This window comes from Myiozetetes cayanensis, unplaced genomic scaffold (assembly GCF_022539395.1).
Source record: "Myiozetetes cayanensis isolate MyiCay16 unplaced genomic scaffold, myiCay2020 scf5-8, whole genome shotgun sequence".
NCBI classification, from domain to species: Eukaryota; Metazoa; Chordata; class Aves; order Passeriformes; family Tyrannidae; genus Myiozetetes; species Myiozetetes cayanensis.
Window position 1 is genome coordinate 113782482 of NW_026087742.1, and position 9245 is coordinate 113791726.

Consider the following 9245-nt stretch of genomic DNA (forward strand, 5'->3'; position numbering starts at 1 on the left):
TGTAATCTTGCTGTTCCCTTAGTCATCAAAAGAGGCCAGATCAAATTTTCTTTTTTAAAAAAAGAGACCATGGATGCTGCTCAGCTGCTGAGGAGGAGGTGGGGCTCATGGAGCAGCATATTGACAATATCTCAGGATTCATTTAGGTTGGAAAAGAGCTCCCAGCCCATCCAGTCCCTCCTGTGCCCCATCCCCACCTTGTCCCCCAGCCCAGAGCACTGAGTGGCATGTCCAGACCTTCTCTGAAAACCTCCAGGGCTGGGCACTCCAAACCTCCCTGGGCAGCCCCTGCCAAGGCCTGGCCACCTTTTCCATGAAAAAATTCCAACCTGAGCCTCCCCTGGCACAGCTGGAGGCCGTTCCCTCTCCTCCTGTCCCTGTTCCCTGGGAGCAGAGCCCGACCCCCCCCGGCTCCCCCTTCCTGTCAGGGAGTTGCAGAGCCAGAAGGTCACCCCTGAGCCTCCTTTTCTCCAGGCTGAGTCCCCCCAGCTCCCTCAGCTCCTCATAGGACTTAAAACTCAGCTTGAACCAAGGGGTATTCCTGCCTTCCAAGCTGGACTCACCCCCAAACTCAGGCACCCCCATCCACGTCACTCCTCCCTTCTTCAAGGAGAAAACCAGCAGCTTGAAACTCTGGCTGCATTGGTGGCTCTGTTTTGTCTCTGATCCTTGGGGGCTCTGTATTGTCATCTCCTCTGGCATCTGCTTGGACTTGGCCCAGCTGAGGGACAGTTAACATTTCCACTGCCGAGTTTGTTCGAGCACGAGGCAGTCAGAGATAAGGTCAGGCTGCAAACCCCCCTCAAAGGATGCCATTGTTTGGTTGGGCTTTGGGTTTGCCGTGTTTTGTTTGGTGCCACGGTGAGAAATGTGCAGAGGAGCTCTGTCCTTGGGCTCCTCTGAACACTTGTGCTGATAAAACAGGAGGGGGAGGCAGAGAAGCTCTTGCAGCTGAAGAGGGCCAGTGATCTACAGTGCAGGTAGGGGATGTTTGAACAGCTTCGTTACCTGGCTGCAGTGGAAGTTTCAGGTTTAATGTAACATTAAATCCAATTTTCCCGAAGAACTTTTCAAGGTTTTTCCTGCAGAGAACCTACACAGGTTTATTTCAGTCAGGAGGAGGACTTTTGTTGAAATAACTGCCCTTCAAAGGGCACAGCTTGTGATATAAAGGCACTGACAGAAGTGCAGATTAAACTAACATGAGGAAAATTGTTACCAATAAAATCTACTTGTAAGGCAGCAAAATGGTTTCTACCCTCAGATTTACAGCATTGTAATTCTGCTGATGCAAAAGTGATGATTGTTGCCCAGAGAAGCCGTGGCTGCCCCTGGATCCCTGGAAGTGTCCTAGGCCAGGTTGGACGGGGCTCTGAACACCCAGGTCTAGTGGAAGGTGTCCCTGCCCATGGCAGAGGGTGGAACTGGATGGTCTTTAAGGTCCCTTCCAACCCAAAGCATTCTATGATTCTAAACCCACATTTTTGGCAAGAGTGCAAGCTCTATTGCTAAATCAGACACACCAGATACCTCCCTGAACACAAAGTTTGATTTATGTAACAGCACCCCTGCCAGGGGGAGGGTTGGAACTGTGCTCCCCTAATCAGATCAAAATAGGTGAAGTTCTACAACAACTTGTGCCAACAAGGCTCAAATTCCTCTCAGCATCAGCAGTTAACAGAGCCAGTGGGCAGCCAGTGTTGTGTGCCCTTCTCCACAGCTGCCTCCTGTGATCTGTGGCTGCCTCTTGTCCTCCTTTAATCCCTCGGAGCACAGAAAGGATTTTCCTGCTGGCAGAATCGTGTCCAGGCAGGTTTTGAATATCTCCAGAGAAGGAGACTCCACAGCCTCTCTTGGGGAACCTCTTCCAGTGCTTTGCCACCCTCACAGTGAAGTTTTCACTTCGTATTCGTTACCCCTGGTCCTGTCACTGGGCACCACTGGAAAGTCTGGCCCCATCCTTTTGGCACCTGCCCTGAGGATGTTCGTGTGCATTGACAAGGTCACAGAATCATGGAATGGTTTGGGTTGGAAGGGGCGTTAAAGATCATCCAATTCCAATCCTTCCACCAGCCCAGGTTGCTCAGAGCCTCATCCAGCCTGGCCTTGGACACTTCCAGGGATCCAGGGGGAAGCCACAGCTTCTCTGGGCAACCTGTGCCAGGGCCTGCCCACCCTCACAGGGAAGGATTTCTTCTAATATTCTTTCTGGAGATGCCAAAGCCATCTCAGCACCTCAAGAGCAAGGTGAACCCTGGCTCCACGTGGATTTTATCCCTCCCTGCCCTCCCAGGGTGGACTCAGGGCTCAGCAGTCACCCCTGAGCCCCCCACGAGTGTCCTCTCTCACAGCGGGCCCTGGGCACGGCCTTGGGACAGTGATGATGATCAAATCACACGCTCCAGGGATCCTGCCTGCAGGAATAAGGAAAACAGGGGGGGGGAGTTTTGGTCTCTGCCCACTGCACAATTAACTGGAAATATGTGGAGGCTTTTTGTGTGTTTGTGTCTCTTTGCCTTGTCTCCCATTTTGAAGGAAAAGTAAAAGAGAAAAAGAGAAAAAGAGATAAAGAGAAAGAAAAAGAGAAAGAAAAAGTAAAAGAGAAAAAGAGAAAGAAAAAGAGAAAAAGAGAAAGAAAAAGAAAAAGAAAAAGAAAAAGAGAAAAAGAAAAAGAAAAAGAAAAAGAAAAAGAAAAAGAAAAAGAAAAAGAAAAAGAAAAAGAAAAGAAAGAGAAAGAAAGAAAGGAAGGAAGGAAGAAAAGAAGGAAGGAAGGAAGAAAGAAAGAAAGAAAGAAAGAAAGAAAGAAAGAAAGAAAAAGAAAGAAAGAGAAAGAAAGAAAGAAAGAAAAGAAAGAAAGAAAGAAAGAAAGAAAGAAAGAAAGAAAGAAAGAAAGAAAGAAAGAAAGAAAGAAAGAAAGAAAAAGAAGAAAAGAAAAAGAACAAGAAAAAAGAAGGAGTGAAGGAAAGAGGAAAAGGAAACAAAAAGGAAATTACAAAGGAAAAACTTAAAGAACGAAATAGAGAAAGAAAGGAAAAGGAAAAAATAATAATAAAAAAAAGAAACACAAAAGGGGAAAGCAAGACAAGCCACGGTGTCACAATGAGTGCACAGCCATGAAGTCTGTGCCCCACTCGCTTCCCTCATTTCCCTTCAGGGAGGGATTTTTCCACCCAACCCGTGGCCTGGGAATCTGCAGCCTCCCCAGGGGGACAGAACTCACCTCTCCTTGCCTCCTGAGGGAGGGACAACACCCAGACAGGGATGTGATTCCCAGGAAAGAGTGACTGAGACCCGGGTTTAACAGAGCTCTCAGTCCTTCCCTTCCAGCCTTATGTGCCTGCAGATGTTTTCCCGGCACTGACTGCTCTGAGCAGTTATCTGGTGCAGAGTTGGAGATGAAGGTTTTGATGGAGCTTCATTGAAGTGCCAAAACCCTGTTTACTCAGTTATGGCTCTGACAAATGGATCCTTCTGAGCTGCTGAATTTAATGTGTTTGTTTTGTTTTGTTTTTTTAATTTATTACCAACATGTTCCTGTTCTGGGCTGGCAAGAGAGTGAAAGCCAAGGGGAAGGTGTCCAAACAGCATAATTTTGATCTGGTTCAAAACAAAGGCCTTGTCAAGAGGAAAGCTGAAGGTCATTTGGGTTAAAACTAAATTAAAAAATTAAAAAAGGACTGTATTCTCCTCTTTTTGTCTCTTCTCACTTGGTTTCAAGATGAATTCCAAGGAGAACTTCACAAAAGAAAGAGAAAGGCCATTCACTGAACATTTATTTCTTAGAAACCTGCAGCTGATCTCTAATGTGTTGCCATGTCAGCACCTGAAATAAAATTATAACAGTTTTACACTATTTTTTTGAAGGAAACCTTGTTTATCAGCACAGTCCTCCATCCATCTGCCTGCAGCCCTGCTCTACTACATTATTTTCTGTTCCCTCAGAGTATTGTTTGCAATGATTTTGTAAATTGAGCAAAACCACTGGCTCCACAAGTATTTATCAGTGCCTTTTAAATATTTATATACATTAAAACACGTCCTTTTTTTTTTTACGTTGGGATTTTGAGAGAGCTTTTTTTTAGGATAATGTCTGTTCTCCCCATGAATTATCAGGTACTTAAGCCACACTTGAAATCTCCTATATGACCATTTTCCAAGGGTTTTTGTTGTTGTTGAGGGTTTGTCTGCCATGTGAGGCAGGGAAAATATGGATGAGGACCCAGCCTGTGGAGCAAGGGTTGTGAAGCAGATCCAACAGGACCTCTGGGGGCTGCAGCACTGAAGCCCCTGGTGCCAATGGGTGCCCTTGGTGTGTCCTCCACCTGCTGTTAAAACACAGAATCCCAGAATCATCTGGGCTGGAAAAGACCTCCCAGATCCATGGATCCACCTTGTGCCCCATCCCCACCCTGTCCCCCAGCCCAGAGCACTGAGTGCCACGGCCAGGCCTGCCTTGGACACCTCCAGGGCTGGGCACTCCAAACCTCCCTGGGCAGCCCCTGCCAAGGCCTGACCACCCTTGCCAGCAACAAATTCCTCCTCCTGGCCAACCTGAGCCTCCCCTGGCACAGCTGGAGGCCGTTCCCTCTCCTCCTGTCCCTGTTCCCTGGGAGCAGAGCCCGACCCCCCCGGCTCCCCCCTCCTGGCAGGGACTTGCAGAGCCAGAAGGTCCCCCCTGAGCCTCCTTTTCTCCAGGCTCTCTTTGCTCTGCAAAGGCTTGATTGAACATAAGGGACAAGTCACTGCTTCAGAGTGAAGCACCTCTCTGATAAGTCACCTCTTCGTGTCCTGGTGCACCAGCAGAGAACCAAAATGTCACAGAATCACAGAATAGTTTGGGTTGAAAGGGACCTCAAAGCCATCCAGTTCCATCCCATGCCATGGCAGGGACACCTTCCATTAGCCCAGGTTGCTCCAAGCCCCGTCCAACCTGGCCTTGGACACTTCCAGGGATCCAGGGGCAGCCACAGCTTCTCTGGGCAAGCTGTGCCAGGGCCTGCCCACCCTCACAGCCAAGAGTTTCTTTCTAATATCTAATCCAACCCTAATCTCTTTCAGTTGGAAGCCATTCCCCCTTGTCCTGTCCCTCCATCCCTTGGAAATAGTCCTTTTCCATCTTTCTTGGAGCTCCTTCAGGCCCTGCAAGGCCACAGTTAGGTCCAGAGCCTTCCCTTCTCCAGCTGAACAATCCCAGCTGTGCCAGCCTTTCCTCCCAGCAGAGCTGCTCCAGCCCTGGGATCCTCTTGGTGCCTCCTCTGGGCTCTCTCCAGCAGCTCCCTGTGCTCCCTGTGCTGTTCCCAGGGCTGGAGCAGCTCTGCAGGAGGGTCTCACCTGAGGGGGCAGAGGGGCACAGTCCCCCCTCACCTCCTGCCCACACAGTGGAATCAGCCCAGCACAAGGATCCCCTTGGCTTTCTGAGCTCCAAGTGCCCATGGGCAGGTCTTGTATTGCCAGCACCGTTCCAAAGCTCCTTCCCTCCATGCACCTGTGTGTGACAGCACAGGACTGTCACAGAACTGGTGACACACGAGCTGTTTTCCTTCCCATTCCACCCCACGAGTGGGTAAAAGGCCTAAAATAATCATAAACCCTCAGCTTGCAGCAGGTGCTGGGGAGCAGAGGATTGGCTTTACATCAGGAGAGGCACTCAGTGTTTCAGTGCAGGAGGTTGGGAAAGGGACATGGCAACCATCCCCCCCACTGGAGCTGCTTCTTCCCCTCCTGGGGCAAGATTTTGGGCCCAGGTGCCACCCCCATGGGGTGATGGGACCCAGCCAGGACGAAACACTTGCTGAGTTTCTGCCATCAGCTCCAGGTCTGATTTGGAAACAGAAAATCCAGCCTGACAGGCCACCCTTTAGGAGTCCCTGACCTTCACCCATGGCACGTTGCTGAAGTCCTGCTGCCAGCTTTTGGGATGGGGGCCTCACCCCGTGGGTGGCTGTGGGGTGGGCCTGTCTGTAACCCAAAGAGGCTCTGTCACCTCCCCGGGGATTATCCCGGAGCGTTCCCGAGTCCCGCCCGCTGACGCCGCCGGGATCGAGTGTCTGCCAGGCTCTCGTGATGCTCCAGGAGCAGCAGATGAGACTCCAGCAGGCACCCTGAAGACACCAAGCACCAAAATACCTGTGTTTTCAGCGTGAGGCACTGGGAGAAGGGGTTGGTGCTGGTATTAGGAATAGTGATAGTCAGGGAATGGTCACTGTGGTTAAAAACACACCGGTGAGATCAGGAGTGCAGAATACTTTGCTAAGGACAGACAGCACTGGTTGAACTCTCTCTCTTCAGGTGCCTCTAATACACTACTGGCATTCTCAGGTCCTGTATGTCCAGTATGTGCTGTCTCTCCTTGCTTTATTTTCCATTTATTGTGTGATGCCCAGCAGGAATCTGCTGAAGAGCCATTATTTCCCCTTCCTCTGGACTAAGTTCCTTCTCCAGCTTTATGTTTTCTCTAGTCCTGAGTATGAAACAACTTTCATTATCCACTGTTTTTGTGAATCCCAAATTTGGAAACCTGGAAATCTCGCTGCCCTACACCAACCAAGGTCCTCTCATAACCTGAACAGTGCAAGACCTGAATAATTGGAACAGTTTTTCTCCTTTTGGATCAGAAAGTCAAACACTGCACAGTACCTGCTCCAAAGGAGGTGCCAGGACAGTGCTTTGCCTTGTGACTTGGTATTCCCTTTGCTTCTGAAAATAACTCCTTAGCACATCCTCTCATCCCAGCATCACGTTACAGCTCCCCATGGCTTGGACACCAACCTGTGCACACAAACCTTTCCCCCTCCTGGGCCAGTCCCAGGGGGAAGGGATCCCAGTTTCTAGCAGAAGTCCTTATCCCCCTCCAAAGTCCTCCAAGAGCTGCTTCCTCACTTGTTTCTGGATGAGCCACAGTGACAACTGCCCTGAAACCAGCCCAGGGCTGACCAGAAGCTGGAGCAATTTTCTTTTCATGATTCATGTGATTAGGAGCACATGGATGGCAGCACCCGACCCAACTGAATGGGATGCAGCCCACATGAATCATTAAAATCCAGCAATACTATAATGTTTATGGAAAAGGGGAAGGGAAGGGAAGCAGATCATGTCCCTGGTGCTGCCTGGCAAGCTCTGGGACTTGCCAATTTGCTCAGGGTAATGGGATTGGGAAGGCTGAGGTTGGCAATAGCAGGCTCTGTCCCTGTTCCCTGGGAGCAGAGCCCGACCCCCCCTGGCTCCCCCCTCCTGTCAGGGAGTTGCAGAGCCAGAAGGTCCCCCCTGAGCCTCCTTTTCTCCAGGCTGAGCCCCCCCAGCTCCCTCAGCCCCTCCTGTTGCTCCAGCCCCTTCCCAGCTCCCTTCCCTTCCCTGCACACGCTCCAGCCCTTCCGTGTCTTTCATGTCGTGAAGGGCCCAAAACTGAACACAGCACAAAAAATAAAACTAAAAAAAAATCTCTTCTAGGTTCTTGCGTTGTTTCTGCCTCCAGGCTTCTTTTTCTGGGGCTACATTTTCCTGAGGGATTACACTGCTGAAAAAAGTAGAGAAGCAAACAGCTTTTTCCCCACACCTCTCAGCAAAATCCCAGCTAGTGGTGGGAAGGCACTCTGTGTGACATCCTTCCCTCTGGGTGACATCCTTCCCTACACCCTTTAAGAAGTGACCTCTGCAGTTTCAGAAACAGGTTCTAAACTGTTTCAGTGAAGGAGGAAACACAGTTCAGTTCTGTTCTGCTTCAAAATGTCCCAGAATCATCGAGGTTGGAAAAGACCTTCAGGACCGTCCAGTCCCACCCTCTCCCAGCACCACCAGCAAATAACCTCGCCAAGGGAAGAAGGTGCATTTTCATTCCTGCAATTTTTTCCCACTTTCAAGGGGAAATTAAGGTGCAAGGCAGTTAACTGGGTAATCTGTGGTCAAAAACGGGTTTGGATGAACTGGTGTCAAAACTCAGCTTCTCTTAAACCTGGTGACAGAGTTACATCCCTCCCAAATCAAACATCCTGGAAGAGAAAGGAGCTGTGCTCCAAAAGAAACTGTGGCCCCAGAGGCAGTTCCAGCTCTTCTCAGGGAGTCATCCTTTGTCTCTTTGAGATAAGGACTCCACAGTTCCTTCCTAGAGCAGGAGAGAGTTTTATTACTTGGAAGGTGTGTGAGCAGATGTGGTGGCTGAAAGGGGACCAGAAACACTGGCTGGGGGCTGGGGCTGCCCTGGCAAAGCTCCTGAGCATTTTAATTTCCCTCCAATGGATTTCACTTCAAGTTTTCTCAGGAGAAAACCTCTTACACAATTTGGTGGCTCCCAGGTGCTCTCATCCAAGGTTGCCTTCTGGAGCTGCTATTCCAAAGCCTTTATTGTCAGCAGCACCATGAAGCTCCTAACATTAATTTTTCCTAGGAAAACAAACAATTGACGAACCCAATCTACTTAGCTGCTTTGCCATTAGACTTGAAATCACTTCTTTCAAGCCTGTCAAACTTGACAATCAATCATTCCAAAGTGCCAACAGCCACATCCTATGACATAAATGGATCTGTAGGAAGCACAGCTCCAAGCCTTTCTAATTTTAGCTTGTTTCAGTAGACTGGAAGCTTCTAGCATCAACCATCCAGGGAAAATGCTTCACATACCAAAGTGTCACCAAGAAAAAAGGCAGTTTGTGTTTCACTGGGGCTCACTGGGATGGTTTTGCATCCACAGATTCCTGGGAAGTGCTGTGCCCTGGGAGCACCGAGTTAACCAGCTGCAGTTGCTTTCTCCCACTGAAACAGGAATGGTACCAAAATGCAGACAGTATCTTTCCAAATGCAGTTAAACCAACAGCCCACAAATTCCTTCTCCTGATTTTCGTTCAGCTGCGGATAGAAAAGATTTAATTCTTTGCCCAGTCGCGCTAAATTGCTGCAGAAAGTATTAAGTTTACGTAAGCAGAATTAACATCGTGGCTCAGATCACTGAGCAGCAGCTCCCACTTCACCCTTTGCATACTCACAGCCTGCTCTTCCTCTGGCAGAAGGGATGAACAGCAAGTGCTGATCCCAAGGGCAAGTGCTGATCCTAAGGGATGCCCCAAGGGGCTGCTGTGGCAGCAGGACCATCCTGCTGCCCACCAGGCTCTGAGCACCTCAGTCACCAGCTGAGGGCCAGGGGAGAGCAGTCACTCCCACGTGGGAGGCTTAGCATTCCTCACATTCCCTCCCAGCCTTTCCAGATTACACCCTCTGGAGAAAATGGTGGCTCTACTTTTGCCTTCACAGGCGTA